Source organism: Nelumbo nucifera, chromosome 4, assembly GCF_055504915.1.
Source record: "Nelumbo nucifera cultivar China Antique chromosome 4, China Antique-T2T, whole genome shotgun sequence".
NCBI lineage: Eukaryota > Viridiplantae > Streptophyta > Magnoliopsida > Proteales > Nelumbonaceae > Nelumbo > Nelumbo nucifera.
The window spans coordinates 72,066,979-72,073,037 of NC_142652.1; the positions used below are offsets into that span (position 1 = coordinate 72,066,979).

The window sequence follows — 6,059 nt, forward strand, 5'->3', positions numbered from 1 at the left end:
CCTCATTACAATTATAACCTCAGTTTCTACTCTTCTAACGACAGTTTGAGGACGTCATTTCTCTTTTCTTTTTTTTCTCGGTGGAAGACTTCATTACAGACATTGCATAAGATATTAACTAGATAAACACAAAGCTTTGGATGGAAATATTAGTCGTGTTTTGGTTCGTTTAATTTTCAAAGGGCTCCCATTGAATTGTGGGTTCTCACTTTTCATCTTCATAATATTGGACAAATAGCAGGTTCTAGGGCTAAAGATCGGTTCTGGGCCTTATGCTCCATGATCCAATATTTTGTCATTAAAATAAATTTATACAGTAATACAGATAACAAACATTATGGTCAATTGGCCGCCTTTGGTAAAGATCAAAGATTTTATAAAGGGATTTCTAAACAATGGATTGCTTTCATAGCTCAGTTGGTTAGAGCACCCGTTTAGTAAGCGGGAGGTCTTGAGTTCGAATCTCAATGGAAGCATTAATATATTTTTTATTTATTTCTTTTTACTACCATATACCTGATTCATTTCATTGCAAGTAACAAGTTACTTTTATAAAAGTGTTTTTGTAATAGTATTTTGCAAAAATGCTTTTATTAAAGTGGTTTTGTAAAAGTACTTTTATAAAAATGCTTTTCTAATAGTATTTTTGTAAAAATGCTTTTAATAAAGTGCTTTTGTAAAACTGCTTTTATAATAGTGATTTCATAAAAATACTTTCTTAAAAGTTGTTCTCGTAAAATTAATTTTATAAAAGTGTTTTCGTAAAAGTATTTTCATAAAAGTGATTTAATGTTGGTTTCAGTTTTATTCGTTTCAAATTGGACAAAGGTTTGGCCTCATGATCAGATTATTAGAAATTTGACTTAGATCCAATTCAGACCAATAAGAATATTGGACCAATTTAATTTGGATTGACCCATCCAATAATTATAATCAACCATACAAAACCGGTCAAATGACACCCCTTCTCTCGGTAATAAAACGTCTGCTTGAGAGCGAAAGCTCAGAATCTACTGTGGACGAGCACAAGAATCACAATTTTTTTTCTTCTAGGTTTTCAAATCTCGAAAAACTAATCGATTGACCAAGTAATTTCTGGTTTTGAGTATTTTTTAATCTATAATGACCATACCACCTATATTGGAGTTGTTAAAGAAATAACATTGAAGTTGATTTTCTGGTGCATCTCTTACGACAAAGAAGTATGCATTTCTATTGTTTTCTTGAGAAATCAAATTGGTTATGTGTTTGAGTTTATCTTCTCTAATGCCGATCAGTCATGAAGATTTGAAGGGACTTAAGCCATGTTTAGGGGATGCATTGAAGACAGTCGGAATAACGCAACTTAAAAACTTAAAGAAAGAACAAGAGCAATTATAAACAATGTAAGAATATGTATTTTTGTATATGTCAACCAAGATTTTTGGGTACATTATATATACACAAAAGAATGAAATTGTAATGGAAAGCAATAAGAGAATAGGCAGTTAACTATGTATAATGTTTCTTAAATGATTTTCTTCCTAATTCAGCTATTTCTAAACTTGAGTGAGAGCCTCCTTTGGCAACTTGCACTTTTGCGGAGTTACCATTTATATCTCTTTCCTTTGTATTGGAAACTTGCAATTATTGTAGAGTCACCATCTTTAATGCTTTCCTTTGTTACACTTTCCAACCAATAGATTTCCTTAATACGCCCCCTTAAGTGAAACAGGGCTGGAATCACACGATGGTTGGATTGTAGGAAGTCAAACCAAACTGCAGAAAGGGCTTTGCTAAACACATCAGCCAATTGATTATCAGTAGGGATATATTAGACCACCATATTTTTGTGAAGAATATGATCGTGTGGAAAATGAAAATCCACTTCAATGTGCTTCGTACGAGCATCAAAAACTGAGTGCGCAGCCAGTTATGTATTGCCAATGTTATCACAGAAGGGAATAGGTGGAGAGGACTGATGAACGCCCAAATCTCATAAGAGAAACTAAAGCCATGGCACTTCAATTGTGGTTTTAGCTGAGGAACGAAACTGGACTTCCATGCTGGAACTGGCAATGGTGGGCTATTTCTTAGCACTCCAAGAGATCAAGTGAGAACCAAGGAAAATACCATAACTGCCAGTAGACCAATAGTCATCAGTGCAGCCTACCCCATCAGCATCTGAAAATTTGACTAAAGTTCTCGGAGAATTAGCAACAAAGAAGGGCCCAAAATCAATGGTACCTTTGAGATAACGTAGAATACGTTGCACAGTCGTCTAGATATAGTGACGTCATTGACGTCCCTAAAGACTCCAACTAGCTCAACATCGACATCCGATAAGGAAGCAGCTAGTGGCATCACCGAAGACCTCATCCTCCCGATGCATCAGACGAAAGATACAAATTTGGGCATCTCCTTGTCCATCCTATTATGAACCTTGATGTAATACGCGATTTTGGAATTATCTCTCCTTCTAACATTCACCTGCACTACGAAGTGCTGCTCCTTGAAAGCCATGAGAGCTCCTTGGAAGATGCTATAAGCGTCAACGAAGTAGAGTAAATCTTCAAGGAGCTTGTTGACTCAATCTGGTCGCCGGCAGAGCGAATCCTGAGTCGAGGGAGCTACATGAAATCGTTGACTAAGTCATGGACGCTCTGAAGGTGATTCAAGCCGTGGGAGAGGGGATGGGGATTGGAGGATACCCAGGTTTGGAGATCATTGATGGTGTCCTTGAGCAGGGAGATGAGAGGGTGGTGTGCTCTGCAGGGGAAACTGGTGGATCTGTTGTGGTAGGATTTCTCCCAGGGCGATGGCTAGATAGGATTGGGACATGAGAAGGAAAGGTTATGACGAAATCTACTAACCATATCTTCCTTTTTCTTCTTCTTCTTCTTCTTCTTCATCTTCTTCTTCTTGTGACGATGGATGCTTATTTTTCTTCTGAGTTGCATTTGTTTGGCCCATCATGGAGTTTAATAAGGGAGAGAGGAGAGAGAGTGAGGAGAGGTGAGACGATGAATAGGCGGCACTGCCGGTCTGATTTTACCAGATGGTTGATAAAGAAAATTAGATGACACTTGAAAGGCATTTTTGTTTTTATGAATGCCACTTAAGGGCCGGTTAACGTCGGGTTCTAGATTGTCGTAAAACAAAAGTTTGTGTATTAGATTGTCGCATTTTAAAGTTTGGGTACTAAATTGAGACTCAGCCTAAAATACAGGGGATGGGGATTGGATGCTAGAGGAAATCGTCGAGTGAGTCATGGACACTCTGGAGGTGATTCAAGCCGTGGGAGAGGGGATGGGGATTGGATGATACCTAGGTTTTGAGATCATTGATGGTGTCCTTGTGCAGGGAGATGAGAGGCTGGTGTGCTCTGCAGGGAAACTGATGGATCTGTTGTATTAGGATTTCTCCTGTGGCGATGGCTAGATAGGATTGGGACCTGAGAAGGAAAGAGTATGACGGAATCTACTAACCATATCTTTGTTCTTCTTCTTCTTGTGACGATGGATGCTTATTTTTCTTTAGAGTTGCATTTGTTGGGCTCATCATGGAGTTAAAAAAGGGAGAGGGGAGAGAGAGTGAGAAGAGATGAGACGATGAATAGACGGCACTACCGGTCTGATTTTACCAGATGGTTGATAAAGAAAATTAGATGACACTTGAAGGGCATTTTTGTCTTTTTGAATGCCACTTAACGGCTGGTTAACGTCGATTATTAGATTGTCATAAAACGAAAGTTTGCGTACTAGATTGTCGCATTTTAAAATTTGGGTACTAAATTGAGACTCGGCCTAAAATACAGGGTACCTATCGAGAATTTTCCCTATTTGAAAGTGTGTTGACAAGGCCCAGTGCATACAAATAGGAAAAGCAATTTGATTGGGATGCTTGAGGATTAATTGATAAATAAAACATAGGTATACTATTTGAAAAGCCACACTCATTGTGATAAGTATAAGAACTACTTGCTTACTCATTAGTATAGGCATATTGCAATCATAGATATGATATGTTGATGGTTCCATAGTCTAGGGCAGGGTCTGTCTCTCCACCAACTATTTATTCTTATTGGACTCAACTAATAAGTAAGTGGGGTCGGCTCTTCAAGGGCCATGCCAATGTTATGTCCTAGGAAAGTTAATTAAGCTCAGTTTGGAAGGAGTACAAAATATAAAAATGTAGAGTGCAAAACCTTATACTGTGTATTGTTTTGTTTATATTTGTGCTCTTTCCAACTTCAGCCTTTGGCTGCATTTGGTTACAATGCAAATGCAAATATGTACACTACATATTTACCCTTTTTTCAGTTCATGAATGCAAATACAGTTCTCATTTTAAACCGTTTTTGCAGTCATCTCCTTTGTTTGAAATCAGTGCAAAGAGTGGTCCCGTCATTAAAAGCTCTAACTATCATAGGCTCTAATGCCTTAACTTTTCTCAAAAAGTTAATTATCAAAGAACACAAAATTCTATCCAAAAAATAGGTACAATAATGCACCCTTCTCAGAAAACAAAAGTGTCAGAAAATACTTGTTTGATCTGTTAATCATTACTTCTTTACAAATCAAACAAACGTTCGCAAACGTGAACTGGGGTACGTAAATACCATGGTTCGACGTTTATATCACAAACAAATAGAGCCTTAAGAGTGGAATCTTTTATTTAACAACTCTAAGAATTCTCTTTTGAGTTTTGCCTTTCTTTATCATTTCCCTATAATGCGTATATTAATTACAACTATTCATCGATGGGGTTTGGATTTAACATTTGTCAAAATTTAAATGGATCCACTCCAAAGCCTGAAGCATGACCCGTAAACAGGTCGAATACCAATGCTAATAAGTAATAGCTGAATTTTTAACTAGAATAAAAAAAATAACAAGAAAAACACTGTGAACCAGCTTTTTGGGATCATATTGTTAAAAGAAAGCACCCCATCTTAAACTCTCCTAATTAATATATATTTTTATAAACATTCTTAATATTTAATTCCTTATTATTGACAATTAGCTAGGGTCCCAAACTTCTAGGCTTTTTACTTTTCCATTTGATGCAGATCAATATTGTATATCATTTTAGTTAATTCCAAGTGTTGCAAATGGATTCCAACCTAGATCCAAATTTGATTCATTATATTTGGATCAAAACGGGCATTTATTAATCGTACTTAGGTTCAGAAAGTTAAAAAATACTATGGAATCGAGCATGGTGATTGGAGAGCCTGTAACTGTAATTTTGGGGACCTCATTACAATTATGACCTCAGTTTCTACTCTTCTAACGACAATTTGAGGACCTCATTTCTGTTTTCTTTTTTTTTTATCGGTGGAATACGTCATTATAGATATTGCATAAGATATTAACCAGATAAACACAAAGCTTTGTATGGAAATATTAGCAGTGTTTTGGTCCGTTTAATTTTCAAAGGGCCCCCATTGAATTGTGGGTTTTCGCTTTTCATCTTCATAATATTGGACAAATAGCAAGTTCTAGGGCTAAAGATCGGCTCTGGGCCTTATGCTCCATGAACCAATATTTTGTCCTTAAAATAAATTTATATAGTAATACAGGTAGCAGACATTTTGGCCAATTGGCCGCCTTTGGTAACAATCAAAGATTTTATAAAGGGATTTGTAAACAAGGGATTGCTTTCATAGCTCAGTTGGTTAGAGCACCCGTTTAGTAAGCGGGAGGTCTTGAGTTCGAATCTCAATGGAAGCATTAATATTTTTTTGATTTATTTCCTTTTACTACCATATACCTGATTGATTTAATTGCAAGTAACAAGTTACTTTTATAAAAGTATTTTCATAATAGTTTTTTTGTAAAAATGCTTTTATTAAAGTGGTTTTGTAAAAGTACTTTTATCAAAATGCTTTTGTAATAGTATTTTTGTAAAAATGCTTTTATTAAAGCACTTTTGGAAAACTGCTTTTATAATAGTGTTTTCATAAAGATACTTTCTTAAAAGTACTTCTCGTGAAATTAATTTTATAAATGTATTTTCGTAAAAGTACTTTCATAAAAGAGATTTTATGTTGGCTTCAGTTTTGATTGGTTTCAAAT

The 6,059-nt window shown here is 35.8% G+C and overlaps 2 non-coding genes across 2 annotated transcripts; both read left to right on the forward strand.

Annotated features, from left to right (window-relative positions):
• Nucleotides 1–402: 402 nt before the first annotated feature.
• Nucleotides 403–476, forward strand: TRNAT-AGU (transfer RNA threonine (anticodon AGU)). Its single transcript has one exon. It is a non-coding gene; the product is annotated as a tRNA-Thr (tRNA).
• Nucleotides 477–5,640: 5,164 nt separating this feature from the next.
• Nucleotides 5,641–5,714, forward strand: TRNAT-AGU (transfer RNA threonine (anticodon AGU)). Its single transcript has one exon. It is a non-coding gene; the product is annotated as a tRNA-Thr (tRNA).
• Nucleotides 5,715–6,059: the final 345 nt, after the last annotated feature.